Here is a 14,319-nt window from a genome sequence, read left to right on the forward strand (position 1 = left end):
CAGTTCCAGTCCTGCTGTTGGGAGCTGGCTCCTGGGGGCCACCTCTGCCTCCTGAGTACTTCTTACCCAGGCATTCGTTACTCTGGGAACAAGCTGAGCTGTGTAGGTGAAATGCTGGGAAAATTAGGGTGGGTACTGCGCCTGACTCAGAGGGTCCTGGGTGAGACCAGGACCAGTGGTTGAGATGACAAGGAGCAGGTGAGGCCAGCAAAGGTGGGCCCCTCTGTCTGGTCATGTCATTGTCCCTGTGTGCCCCATCTTCACAAGTCCCTCAGTTGCTGTGGTTCCGGACATCGCCTTCTTGCTTAAAGGTGGGGCAGTGAGAAGAGGGGCGTGTTCTTCCAAGGCTCCAGTAAAGAAAGACTTTTCGGGCTGGGGAGATGGCTTAGTGGCTAAGACGCTTGCCTGCAAAGCCAAGGGACCCAGGTTCGACTCTCCAGGATCCACATAAGCCAGATGCACAAGGTGGTACACACGTCTGGAGTTCGTTTGCAGTTACTGGATGCCCTGGCACATTCATTCTCATTCTCTCTCTCCCTCTTTCTCTCTCTCTCTCAAATAAATAAATAAAAATACAATTTTAAAAAAAAGAAAGACTTTTCAGGCCTCATTGGTCAAAATGAAGCCACATGCCTAATCCTAGACCAATCAGACGAAGATGGCTTTGTTTCAGCTAGAACAATTGCCATTAAGCTCTTTGGGGCTAAATGAAGGAGTCCAGTTTCCCCAGTATCAGGACATCTATTTCTGACAGCCAAGTTCACCATGGTTTGCAAATGAGTGTCGCCAAGGAACAGTGTGGGCCCCCGCCCCCACCCAGCCTGGAAGGGGGCTATTACTCCGCAATTCTCCTCTCACCCCAGTGAACTCCAAACACCCACAGCAAAGACCCCCCCCACACACACACACACTCACGCCGCCTCCCAAATTCAAAACTCACAATAGCGCTCCCATGTGTCACCGGAAGTCAGGTGACTTCATCTGGTTGGCTCTCTTTCCTACCCCAAAGCCTTCCCACCACCGTGCAAAAAGTGGACTCGGGGGCTGGAGAGATGGCTTAGCGGTTCAGCGCTTGCCTGTGAAGCCTAAGGACCCTGGTTCGAGGCTCGGTTCCCCAGGTCCCACGTTAGCCAGATGCACAAGGGGGCGCACGCGTCTGGAGTTCGTTTGCAGAGGCTGGAAGCCCTGGCGCGCCCATTCTCTCTCTCTCCCTCTATCTGTCTTTCTCTCTGTGTCTGTTGCTCTCAAATAAATAAATTAAAAATTTAAAAAAAAAAAAAGTGGACTCGGGAGGCAGAGGTAAGGAGAGAGCGGAGAGTTCGAGGCCACCCTGAGACTACATAGTGAATTCCAGGTCAGCCTGAGTTAGAGTGAGACCCTACCTCAGAAAACCAAAAAAAAAAAAAAGAAAAGAAAAGAAAAGAAAAAAAAGGGGGTCCCACCATACTTCCTCATTCATGCCTTCTCACATAAGATGCCAGCAGGGTGATTAGTTGGCATGGACAAATGTGTGGGGAGTGCGCTCATTCATTTTCTGCCAGGTCAGGGTCCGTGTGGACGTGGTCTTGGTGTCCACGTTATGAAGGGTGGGAGGGGACGGGTCCAGTGATGGAGCTGCTGCTAGGCGCAGCAGCTGACATGCCCGGAAACAGTGCGTCTGTTTCTTCTGTCTTCCTTACTTAGAGACAGAGAGAGGAGAGCATTTCTGTCCTCAAGTCCCCCTCTGCAGATGGGGGCAGTGTGAGGCAGAGGGACTAGCCAGACCCTCGCAAGCAGCCTGGTGACCTCAAGGGCTGCAGGGCGCCCCACCCACTGTCCACAGGCACTGTCAGGGGACGGCAACCATGTGATCGTTGGAACTCACCAGTCTCTTCCAGCGAGCCTAGAGCCTGTAGGTGACGGGTTTGTTCCATTTAATGACTCAATTAATCAATTAATTACAGACAGGGTCTCGTGGACTACAGGTAGTGGCTTCGAATCAGCTATGTAACCAAAGCTGACCTTGAACTTCTGATCCTCCTACCTTTAGTCCGGTGCTGGGACGGTTTAGGCTCGCACCATGCTCGGTTTATGGAGGACTGGGGATGGACCGCAGGCTGTCACACGTGCTAGGTGACCACTCTACCCACTGAGCTGCCTCCTCAGCCCTTGTGACAAACATCGAAGCAACAAGCGAGGAGAAGGGGCTGGGCCGGGGAGGGGGAGGGGGAGGAAATTTACTGTAGTGCCATCCCCAGCCAATAAATACAGTGCTGGAAACGGCCCGGCCCCTGGTCTGTCTCTGGAGTGTAAGAGATATGTCGCGATTCCTACCAGATGCTCCTTGAGTTTGTGTTTTTATTTACACACCCCACCAAGGGGCCTTGGCTCTCTCCCCTCCCAGAATGCAGCGGAACCCCGGCACATCCAGCCCATCTCCACTGCCTCTTCCGCCCAGGACCTGGTATTCAGCCCCCACCCCTGCCCTCCCCTCCTCTTTGGCTCCTAATTCTGCCTCTCCCGGTCCATCTGCCTACTTTGTGATACCCCAGTGGTGTAAGATATTTATTTTATTTGGTTACCTAACGATATTAAAAATGCAGTGTGTATTATTTACCCTCGGCCCTGGGAGACGTCTCCCCAGCAATGCGAGCGCACATGGCTCTCTGGGCTGTACTTGGTGTGTTTACTGCAGAATTTAGTACAGGTGGAGGGGCAGAACGATGCTGCCTTCCTCTGGGAAGACTTCTTTTTTTTTTTTTCTTTTTTCCTCAGGCTGTAAAAACGTAAATTTAAGTGCGAAGTCACCCCGGGGAGCTGGTGTTTTCCACTGGAACTGCCATGCCTCAACTGAGTCACCAGAGCCCCAGGGAATGGATTGGCGTCTGGGGTGACATCAGCGGCCTCAAGGTCGGCCTCTCAGACTGAACCTGCCCAGTGTCCCCCCCTGCCCAAGGAGGCTCCTGCCACCTGCCATGCTGGATGGACAAGACCCGGAAGTCACAATCTCCTTTCGATTTAGTTCCTCACCTGACCAATGGTTTGCACCAAAAATGGGGACTTGGGTGATGCCCACCTTACTACGATGCTGCGCTTTTTCTCACCTAGTATTGAAGCCTCCGAGTTCACGGGGGCCTTGGTGTGTGCTCAGGAGGTCAGAACTCAGCATCGGATCATGTCCCTGGGACTCACCAGTGAGCGCCCGAAGCAGAAACTCTGGTTGGTGATCACCCTCTGCAGCTGGCAACAGAGCACGCTCCTGCTCCTCCCCGGAGTGCTCTTGAACCAGCAGGCATCCTTCCATTCTGGCCAGGGTGTGGGGAGGCAGGACCCTGACCCTAAACACTCCAGAAGCTTCCATCTTACCGACAATGAGATGGAGAATTCTATTGTCCCAGAGGCCCGTAGCTTGGCCGAGGGAAGAGCTTCGTCTCCCATATTTCATCCTGGAGAATGTGGCAAGACGAGACTCCGATAAAATCCAGGGGACCGCTCTGCAGATGGCAGCTTGGCCCGATCCTCTGGGAAGGGGGAAGTGTGTGCAGCAGATTTATGAACCCTTAGACAAGAGCGTTCCCTGTCTCCTCCGCTCCCTCGTTTCTATGGAGCCTCGCTCTTGGGTGGGGTGGGTCAGGGCCTGTCATTTCCACTCCTGTACAATCCCATTTATGCATGAAACCCCACAGTGGGGTCTTTCCATGGGGGCCAGAGGCAGCGCATTGTGGACAGAAATGAGCAAGGGAGGAGGGAAGCTGACATTAGGACGTCATGGCAGCCTCTTAGGGTACCACAGCTTCGGGATGGTGGACGCTATCCTTGTCCCTGTCCCCACACACTGTATCCTGGCTTTCCCTCCAAACTCAGGCTGCCCTGTCACATAGTGAGTGGCCTGCAAGAGGCCCTCCATCCTCTGCACCTGCACACCGTCTGCAGCCATGAGGACATTATCTAAAGACCACAGTGGTTTCCTTCCCTTCGCTGCGGCTTTGCTCATAGGTGCCAACCACCCACCTTGCCATTCCTTGCCAAATTTACCAGAGCCAAACGGATTAGGAGCAAAATCGTTATAATAAAAAGAATAAATACGCTGGGTGGAAAAATGGAATATTAATTCAAGCTGTGCTTTCCATCCCAATAATAAATGACCCGGCATTAGGGGAAGCCGGCTGCTAAATTAGAACTAATGGGGGAAGGTGCGTGCGCCCCGCCCGCCCGCAGAGCCAGTGGGGGCCCAGGGCCCTCCCTACAGTCCCCAGCCGGCTGCTCTCCCTGTGACAGCAGCCGCAATCCCAAACTGACAGCTCCTTAAAACTGCCGAAGAAACCCAGCAGTAATTAAGTCATTGCTGGACTGTAATTTCCTTGAGAAGTAAAAAATTCTCACACAAGAAAAGGTTACAGAGACCTTTTCTGTGTCAAAATTACCATGCCGCATGAATATTAATGCTCTTAATGAAGACAACCTTTTTTTTCTTCTTCTTCTTCTTTTTCTTCTTCAGGAAGGTTCTGGAGCAGGTGCCAAGCCAGGAATCACACTCTAGGCTTGGTAGTTTGGGAAGTTGGCACAAGCCACGTTCTCCATAGTCACGCCTCTCCTCTGCCTGTCCCTGGTCCCCTGCGCATTGGAACCCCACCCGTGGTGAAGCCAGGTGGCCTGCTTAGAGGGACAGGGGGCAGCGGCGGAGGAGAGAGGGAGACGCAGGCACAAAGATGGCCTGAACACACTCGGCTGAGAGGAGCACGGAGTGGGGACAGTGGCCTCTTCCTGCCTGGCTAGTCTCACCATTTTTGCCTCCAAGACAACCTAGCTGAAGGGTTAGGACCCCGGCTCTGCTGGGCTGGGGGAGGCTCCCCTGAGAGTGTTCTGATATATGTCGCCAGACCCCCCACTGCAAGGAGGGGCCTTGGCCTGGGGGTTGCAGGTGGTGTCCAGATAGCAGCAGCTCTTCCCGCTCAGTCAGTTCAAGGCACAGAGAGAGAGACTCCATGCTATGGCTGGCCTTTGGGTTTTTTTTTTTTCCTCCCAGAAAAGTAGGCACCCTCACCCTCACCCAGTCCCCATGGCTTTGCGGAGGTGGTTGGAGCAGCTTTGGATCTCATCTGGGGAGCATTTTCGCACGCCTATCTCTACTTAGAGAGGCCAGAGCTGCAAGCCTTACTGCCAGTGATCACTTGATGAAATATTTTGACTCAGTGCTTTTGGTTCCCTGGTTATCATCCCCCACCCTCTAGTCCCTTCCTTGTATGGAAATGCACAAAACAAAAACAGACAGTTTCCCATTTGGTGAGCCGGTCTTCTGTCCTTGGGAGCCTCCCCAAGGACGATGAAGTCACAGGCCCTCCAGGACAAGAAGGCATGATTTATCAGAGCAAACTTGGGGACGAAAATTACTTCGCGTGAGCATGCGCCGCGATGGCTGCGGCTCCAGACCGGTCACGTGACCCTCTGCACAGCACCTGGACACGTGTCTAGGACCTCTTACCCACCCAGGCGGAGGGAAGAGGGCCCGCTAGGTAGCTGCCACCTAGGGGTCACTCCCTGCGCCCCACCCCTCCACAAAAGCCATGGGCAGATCACCCTTGTCATCTCTCTCCCTCCGTTTTTTACCAATTAGTCATTTGTGACGTAATAAGGGCCATGGCTAACCAGGAATAATAAATCTGGCCATTTCGGTGGAACCATATAATATTCTGTGTGTAAAAGGTAAGTGTGATATATGTTTATGAGTGCTGATGTAATAGCTATTAGATTTATAATGCATCCGAGAGCATGATTTTATGATAAAGACCAATAGTTTACAATCTTATTATTGTTTATTACTGATGTCAGCTCAGGCTCCTAGCAAGAATCCGGTTGTGACTAGAAATAAGAACTGGACAAGCTGCCACTTCAGCCAGGAACAGCGCCTCGGCTGAACCACACAACTTTTGGAAGTTACATATAACTTTTCAGGGGTGCCCTGTGCAGCCACACCACACAGGGGAACCCCAGTAAAGTATTCCTGAGCATTAGGACGGGGCCTTGGGAAGCTGTGGAGTCAGCACTGCTGTGTGGGGTTTTCTTCCAGTCTCTGAGCCAGGTGAGGGATCCAGGGGGCCCTGGCTCTCTCACATTGTCTATGCAATGATTTTTTAAATATTTCACTTAATTAGAGAGAAAGAGGCAGATGCATAGAGAGAGAGACAGACAGACAGAATGGGCGCACCAGGACCACCAGCCACCGCAAATGTACCCCAGACACATGCACCACCTTGTGCATCTGGCTTTACGTGGGTCCTGGAGAATCGAACCTAGATCCTTTGGCTTTGCTGGCAAGTGCCTTGATTGCTAAACCGTCCCTCCAGCCTCTCCGGGATGATTTTCATCAAACTTTTCCAAAGGCATTATCCACTTGCTTTGGACAAAAAGGAGATTTTGAAGTGGGTAAAGTGTTTGCTGCACAAGCCTGAGGGGCTGAGTTGGATCATGTAGAATGCTGGGCGTGGTGGGCAGGCCAGTCATCCCAGGGCTGGGAAGGCAGAGACAGGGAAGCCCTGGGGCTCACTGGCTAGCTAGTTGAGCTGATCCTGGGAGCTCTAGGTCCAGTGTGAAACCATGACTCAAAGACTGAAATCAGGAGCTGGAGAAATGGCTTAGCAGTTAAAGCTTTTGCTTGTGAAGGCAAAAGACCCAGGTTCGATTCCCCAGGACCCATGGAAGCCAGGTGCACAAGGGGCACATGCATCTGGAGTTCGTTTGCAGTGGCTAGAGACCCCAGCATACCTGCTCTCTGTCTGTCTATCTCTCTCTCTCTGCTTGCAAATAAATAAATAAAATTAAAATTAAAGACTAAAGTCAGGCTGGAGAGATGGCTTGGCAGTTAAGGCACTTGCCTGCAAGACCAAAGGATCCAGGTTCAATTCCCCAGGACCCACGTAAGCCAGATGCATGAGGTGGCACATGCATCAGGAGTTCATTTGCAGTGGCTGAAGGCCCTGGTGTGCCCATTCTCTCTATCTGTCTTTCTCTCTCTCATATAAAATAAACAAATAAAAGATTATTTATAAAAAAAAGTTTAAAACAAAGACTGAAGTGGAAAGCAAATGAGGAAGACCACCATTGTTGACGCCTGGCCTCCACACACATGCACACATATCCACATGTACACATGTGCCCCTTACACATGTGAACATGAATATACACATCACACACCAACACGCATCAAAGAGACTTGGAATCATGGTCCTCTGAATCAGAGCCTGGCATACAGAAAAATCAAACAGCAGCACCTGGCACAGGAGTCATAGGAAGTTTTATGAGTGGGGGCCCTGCTGTTTAATGTCACCCAACGGGCCCGGCGGAGTCACAGCCTTATTAGGTAAACCATCCGAGCTCCAGGAGCTGAACGCCATGGGTGGTCTGGGGCTGCCGGCTGCGGACCAAGCTCGGGGGGGGGGGGTGCTAAGAAGGGAGGCTGGCTGGCACCTGATTCGGGGAACACGTCAGTCTACATGAGCCCCTGTGACCATCCACGGCCGTCTGTGGCTGCTAACTGTGCTTTCCCAGCTCTCCATGTTTCTCGCCGTGCCTGATGCCTGTTTGGAAATAGTGGAAAGGGATTAATATCAAAATACACGCCTCAAATTTAATTTATTTTAAAAGTCCCTGTCCCATGGGGGCTACCAGAGCCATCCTTCCATGAGGTTCCAGAGATTTCTTCTGCCTCATCCATGTGGGAATTTTTTTTAAGTTTTTATTTATTCAAGAAAGAGAGAGAGAGAGAGCACCAGAAAGAGAGAATGGGCACACCAGGGCCTACAGCCTCAGCAAACAAACTCCAGAGGCATGCACTACCTTGTGTATCTGGCTTATGTGGGTCCTGGGGAATTGAACCTGGGTCCTTTGGCTTTGCAGACAAGTGCCTTAACCACAACACCATCTCTCCAGCCCCTGTGTAGGAACTTTGAAGAACTCAGACATACTGAGGAGAAAACACAGGGCAGGTTGGCTGAACCACATTTGTCTCTGAGGTCTTATGTCACCAATGGACAGTGTATTGACTTCCTTGTGACAAAATACCTGTATAAACAACCCAAAGGAGAAGGGTCAGTTTGAGTCATGGTTTCAGAGGTTGATCTGTGGTTACTTGGCCCCGAGTGCTTGGGGACATCATGGTAGTGGGAGTGTGTACCAGAGCTGTTCACTTCAAGGCAGATGAGACGCACAGAGAGAGACAAGAATGGACCAGAACAAGGAGCCCCTAGGGTCTGTCCCTCGTGACTTGTTTCTTCTGGCTAGATCTCACATCTTAATGTTTCCACCATATTCTGGGGACCAAGTCCCCAACACATGAGCCATTTGGAGAGACATTTCACATCCAAGCCATAACAGTGAGAGAAAGAGAGAGAGAGAGAGAGAGAGAGAGGTGTGTGCACACATCTCACATCTCATTCTCCTGTCCTGGTGAGCTACCAGGTAAGGATGTGTGTTACCTGCTATGTATGCCAGGACAGGACCAAAGCCCGTGAATGTACTCCTTTGCTGGGACCTGTGTGACATGCTTACAATGTCATTTGTGGGGAGAAGGGGCCGACCTTTGTTTTCTCAGGTTGGAGGAGAATCAGTCAGATGTCCATGAGCTTCCAAAGAAGCCACAGCCAAGGAGGTGGTACTTGGTGCTTCCTGTCTCACTGGAGCAGCAGTTCATATGGGTGAAAACTAGAGCGTGATACTCCAGTCTACAGGGCCTGGTTTTTGTCCTCACTACTAAGTTCCCACTTGGAAACGGACAGGTGACAATGACCAAACACAGCATGGCAGACAGCAGGTCCAAAGTCAAGTGAAACGGACGGCTGTTCTATTTACACAAAACAATAAATGGGCTGGAGAGATGGCTTAGCAGTTAAGGAGCTTGCCTGCAACGCCTGAGGACCCAGGTTTGATTCCCCAGTACCCACTTAAAGCCAGATGCACAAGGTGGTGCGTACGTCTGGAGTTTGTTTGCAGTGGCTGGAGGCCCTTCTCTCTCTCTCTCTCTCTCTATCTTTTTCTTTCTCTCTCTCTCAAATAAAATGTTTTTTAAGCCAAATCCAGCTTTATTAGCAGATCTGCATAAAGATGAGTAAACAAATGGTTGTCACTTTTAGCCACTAAACTTTGGGATAGTTTGTTCTGCAGCAGAGGCTAAGTGATGAAGGTCAGAATTATATTATCCAGCTCAGACTATCATAACAGAATGTGACAGTATGTGGCTTTAACCACCAAACATCCTACCAAAGTTCCAGAATGGAGAAGTCCAAGACACCATTAGGGTAGATGTTTGGGGAAGCCCCTCTTCTTTTTTTATAATTTTTTAAAAAAATTTTATTTATTTATTTGAGAGCGACAGACACAGAGAGAAAGACTGATAAAGGGAGAGAGAGAGAATGGGCGCACCAGGGCCTCCAGCCTCTGCAAACGAACTCCAGACGTGTGCGCCCCCTTGTGCATCTGGCTAACGTGGGACCTGGGGAACTGAGCCTCGAACCGGGGTCCTTAGGCTTCACAGGCAAGCGCTTAACTGCTAAGCCATCTCTCCAGCCTTTATAATTTTTTTTATTGACAACTTCCATAATTGTACACAATATACCATGGTAATCCCCCCCCCCAACTTTCCCCTTTGAAACTCCACTTTCCATCATATCCTCTCCCCCTCTCAATCAGTCTCTCTTTTTATTTTGATGTCATGATCTTTTCTTCCTATTATGATGGTCTTGTGTAGGTAGTGTCAGGCGCTGTGAGGTCATGGATATCCAGGCCATTTTGTGTCTGGAGGAGCACGTTGTAAGGAGTCCTGCCCTTCCTTTGGCTCTTACATTCTTTCTGCCCCCTCTTATGCAATGTCTCCTGAGCCATGGAAGGTGTGATTGAGATATTTCAGTGCTGAGCACTCCTCTGCCACTTCTTCTCAGCACCTTGGTGCCTTCTGAATTATCTCAAGGTCACTGCCATCTGAAAAGAGAAGGCTCTCTAATCAAAAGTGAGAGTAGCATTAATATGTGGGTAAGACAAGTGCTTACTGGGCAGTTTGGTAAGCATAGTAAATAAAACATTTTTTAAAAAATGAAGACTTGAAACAACCATGGGGGTGGCATCATGGACATGTGTGGCATCAGGTCATCAGAAGCTATCTCATAACTGGGCTCAACTTTCAGAGCAGCTGGCATTGGTGGCTAGATAGAGCCTCCAGGATTCCAGAAGCATCGCGTGTGCTTCAGGTTGTAGCCTGGCACCTGTCCTTCAGCATCTCCCCCTCAACCAGAGTTGGGTGTTCCTGGCACCCAGGAAGGACCTTGGCTCATGGAACACCAGGAGTACAGGGGGGGTGGTCCTGGGCAATGCATCAGCGCTGTCCCACACAGGGATATAACATCGTGAGTGTGTTGACTGGCGTTATACGAGATTTAATATTCATGAGCTCCACCCATTTGATGCATGCTATAAAATGGCATTTTTAATATCGCAGACCCGGTGACATTTACACACCACTTGAACTTTACTTCAGTGGTTTATATATTACCGTTATGATCCTTTAGAAGTGTGGCTTCCAGGAGGCTCCTTTCTCTGCCCGGGACTCACTTCTATGCGAGGAGGCAGTCAGACCTCACCGGCTTCGTCAGAACAGGCCCCATGAAATATTCTATTTGGAGTTAGGCTAAAGCAGGCGGCAATTTTTTAAAAAGAATAACTTATTTATTTATTTGAGAGAGAGAGGGGAAGAGAGAGGAAGGCAGGTGAAAGAGAGAAAGAATGGGTACAGTAGGGTCACCAGCCACTGCAAAAGAGCTCCAGACGCATGCGCCACCTTGCGCATCTGGCTGACATGGGTCCTGGGAAATACAGCCTAGGTCCTTAGGCTTCGCAGGCAAGTGCCTTAACAGTTAAGCCATCTCTCCAGCTCCACATGCAGTATTTTTTTTTTAAGTAAAACTGTAGGGCTGGTGGCTTAGCTGTTAAGGCGCTTGCCTGAGAAGCCTAAGGACCCCTGTCGACTCTGCACAAGTTGACATGAGCGTGCAAGGTCACACATGCACACAAGGTGGTGTGTGCATCTGGAGTTCAATTGCAGTGGCTGGAGGCCCTGGTGCCCCAATTCTCTCTCTCTCTCTTGTACTCTCTCATAGAAAACAAAACTACAAAACATTGTTCCTATATATACATAATAAGAGATAAAATAGATACTTCCCACTGCCAGCAGTCTGTAGAATTTGACCCTGAGAATTATTCTAATAATACAGCAAAAGAAGGGACTTCCTGATGCCAGCTAAGGTGGCAGAGCATCCTATGTGGCCCAAGGCTGGGTTGGAATTCTCAACGGCTCCCAGGTCACTGGTGGGTACCCTGCTCACTGCACACTGGCCAGCCATGTCCCTCAGTTGCCCAGTCTCATTCCTCCTCCGTAGGCTGACTGTGACTCAATGTTGGTGTCCCCACAATGCCTTTCTTCAGGCCATAAGCCACTCTGTCCTGCTTCCATAGCAATCAGAATGTTGGGGCCCACATCCATGTTCTGACCACCTATCAGATTCTGACCACCTATCAGTAAGATTGTGGGCCACACAGACAGGCACAGGGCAGGAGCAGCATGCTGGATCCCTGGCACTGGGTATCCTGGCACTGGGTGTTGTCTGCATGGTGCATGGCCAGGCAGGAAGCTGCTGGCTCATCCCCATGGGACAAGAGGACAGAAGTGATACTCCCTCTAACTGCACATGCCTGGAATGTGTCTGCTCTGTGCCTACGGGCTGAATACCCACAGATGTTGATACTGCAATTTTATTTTTGTTTTTTATTTTAACATTTGCTTGCAAATTATTACAGAAGTTCTTGGGCTTTTTAAAAAATATCTATTTATTTAAGAGTAACAGAGAGAGAAAGAGAGAGAGAGAGAGAGAGAGAGAGAGAGAGAGAGAGAGGGAGAGAGAATGGGCGTGCCAGGTCCTCCAGCCTCTGTAAATGCACTCTAGATGCGTGCACCCCCTTGTGCATCGGACTAACGTGGGACCTGGGGAATCGGGCCTTCAATGGGGGTACTTAGGCTTCACAGGCAAGCGCTTAACTGCCAAGCCATCTCTCCAGCCCTATTTTTGCTTTTTTGAGGTAAGGTCTCACTCCAGTGCACGCTGACTTGGAATTCACTGTGTAGTCTCAGGGTGGCCTTGAACTCATGGAGATCCTCCTGCCTCTGCCTCCCGAGTGCTGGGATTAAAGACATGCACCACCATGCCTGGCTGACAACTGCAATTTTAGTTCTTCTAGACCTGACTGAGATGAGGAGTTGCGGGGAGGAGAAGAGAGGTAGAAGGAAGGAGTAAAGAGAGGAGAGGCAAGAGCCTGTGTAGTGTTCTGCTTATGATATAAAAACCATTGTATCTGCATAAGTATTTGAGACTTTTCTTTTAGTAGCCCTAGTCTTTTTCTTTTTAGTCTTTTGAGGTAGGGTCTCATTCTATCTCAGGCTGACCTGGAACTCACTCTGTAGTCTCAGGATGGCCTCAAATTCACAGTGATCCTCCTACCTCTGCCTCCTGAGTGCTGGGATTAAAGGCAAAATTCCTGACTCCAGAATTCAATTTCAGCTTCTCTGACATGAACTTCATGGTCTTCAGGGGTCTTATCACCTTCATCATGTCTAATACTTGCCCCCCTCACGACCAGCCCTACCATAGTTGTCTCTCAGCCTACAGACCTAGTCCTCCTGCTTCTGTTTATTTGTTCGTTTTATTTTTATTGCACCATGCCAGGCATTTTTTTTAGATTCTCCTTTTACATGTTGCCACAAGGGACACACATATTCATACACTTCAGTTATACACAAAAACTCAAGCTTACTACCACTCCCTCTTACCCTGAGGCCCAGAAAGAAGGACATAATGGGCTAAGGGTTCACAGGAGGGCTGGAGAGATGGCTTAGTGGTAAAAGTGCTTGCCTGCTAAGCCTAAGGATCCAGGTTCGATTCCCCAGGACCCACATCAGCCAGATGCACAAGGTGGGGCATGCATCTGGAGTTCGTTTGCTGTGTTCACAGGGGTGATGAGGAGCAGAGCTTGTCCCTGGCTATGGCCATCCTCAGAGGAGTTGTTTCTGATGCCACCTGAAGAGCTTTCCCAAGGACATGAGACTTCCTGTGCAATCAGGCCAGCTGGACAGTGAGCCCCAGGATTGACCAGCATCCTTACTCTCCGCAGTGACATCCCAGTGGCACAGGTTTGGGTCACATCTCCTTCAGGAAAGCGTTTGGGGCCACCCAAAGAGTCTCTCCCTTGTCCCTCGGGTGACACATAGCCAGGCAGGGAAACCTCGAGAAAGTCTTCTGGCCACGGAGTCAGATGCTCAGTGGACGAAGACACTCACTTCTAAGGACATACAAGGCCAGTGGACAGGCTGCTGAGGAAGAAAACCAGCATGACCCAAATCTGAAGGAGGAAGGCAACCTGGGCCAGGCTCCCAGGACTCCTTGAGGAGTCCACAGGGATGGCCTTGGGCCTTGGTTCTTGTCCTGGGATATTGCATGGCCATTTGAGTAGCCCATGGAGGTGTAGAAACATCACTCTGACTTTAGCAATGAGGAGTTTGGACTTAATGCTGGTGGAAAACACAATCTCTAAACGAAAAGGACTAGGCCCCATGACAAGCCATGGCCCTCCATCTGTCAATGGCTGATGTCATTAGGGCAAAGGCCAAAACCCAACCAACTAAACCTGGCTCCTATGGGGATTTAGAACTCAAGAACTATGTAAAATTCAATCATCCTTGGGGTATCATCAAAGCATCCACTGAAATGTTCTGTGACACTGAGGTCATCATGTCACTAAGGGTCTCCCATGCCAAGGTGAATCTCTCTCAGCTTTGCCAACAGGGCAGCCAAACCTTGGATGGTAGTCACTGGTTCCATTGGTTCTGGGCCTGTGATAGGCAAAACTTCGCAGTGGAAGGGAGGACACAGCGGCGCTCAGCACACAGCAGCTGAGAAGCTGAGAGAGGAGGAGCGAAGGAAGCCAGGATCCAGGTGTATCTTTCTAGGACACAGCCCCAGTGACGTATCTCCACCAGTGAGGCCGCACACCCTACCAACTACTAGCTTTCAGTGATGGCACAGTATAATTACTCCACCAAGCCCAGTGACCCAGCTAGGGAACATACTTGTGTGTGTGTTGAGGGGGGCAGTTCATAACACAAACCTTGTGTGGCAGTTTGAATGGATGTCCGCCTACACCCCCCCCCCCCAATAGATTCAGGAGTTTTACTCAAGCTTGTAACTTGGTGTTACTGGCAGTGGATCCTAGGGTCCAGCCCTGGGGTGTGGGGGTGGAGCTGGAAAT

This window comes from Jaculus jaculus, chromosome 15 (genome assembly GCF_020740685.1).
Source record: "Jaculus jaculus isolate mJacJac1 chromosome 15, mJacJac1.mat.Y.cur, whole genome shotgun sequence".
NCBI lineage: Eukaryota > Metazoa > Chordata > Mammalia > Rodentia > Dipodidae > Jaculus > Jaculus jaculus.